The sequence below is a fragment of the Bos indicus x Bos taurus genome, chromosome X, assembly GCF_003369695.1.
Source record: "Bos indicus x Bos taurus breed Angus x Brahman F1 hybrid chromosome X, Bos_hybrid_MaternalHap_v2.0, whole genome shotgun sequence".
Taxonomy (NCBI): Eukaryota; Metazoa; Chordata; class Mammalia; order Artiodactyla; family Bovidae; genus Bos; species Bos indicus x Bos taurus.
Genome location: NC_040105.1, coordinates 132,769,283 through 132,770,261, shown reverse-complemented (window position 1 = coordinate 132,770,261; position 979 = coordinate 132,769,283).

Here is a 979-nt window from a genome sequence, read left to right as displayed (position 1 = left end):
AGAACATGTAGCCAGAGCTTTTCCAGAGAATCTTAAACCTAAAACAGAAGTAGGAAGCAATGGAGCAAATGAGAGTGAGACAGGGGAATTTGAATCCCAGCTCTACTACTTAGGGTGTAAATGGAGGAACTTGGAGAAGCCACTTCATGTTGCCAAGGCTCAGTTTCCTCATCTGTAAACAATAAGGGTGAACTGTATGAAATTGCCATTTCATTCTTGAAGATCTGAATGTTCAAATCAACAATTTCATATGGTTCAAAGTAATAAAAATATTAAACCAAATAGTATATTTTAAGACAAGTTTAAACTGTAAAATGCCAAAGATCATTTATGACCAGTCTTAACTGTTGCTACTTTAAAAATATGCATATAGATTATATTATGCTTCACCAATAAGACTGGCTAAATTAAATCAAACTTCTTTCCCAAACATGGCCAAAGACCTTCCTGACTCAAGATTCAAGATTAGGATAGCCACAGCCCAGGTCTATCACTGTGAACCAATATTATTGACACAGTTTAAGATAATTTTAAAATGTCCTGCTTTGCTGTGATAGATATTTAACAGAAAGTGACCAAATTATTTTCCAAGTGGGTCGATACATATGTATAGGTGCCTATACACACCTGTCAGCCATCCTCCTATCTCTGTTCAAATTGACCCAAAGCTGTATTGGGGAAAAAATAGTACAGAGTTGTATAAGGAGAAGTATTCATAATGGCATCATTTCAGAGTATTAATTATACCAAGTCCAAGTACCCCATAGGAGAGAAGACAGGCCAGTGAAGCAAGGAATTTTACTATGCAGGTTCTAGAAATCACAGCAGGCAATGGATCTGCGTCAAGCAGCCCAGGCAAGAAAGTGTCAGAGCAAAAGGGAACAGAGAAGGTGAGGGGAACTCATGGGGCAGAAGCCTAACAAGCAAACAATAACCAAGAGGCCACAGATGACTGAAGCCAGAATAAAACAGAAACGGG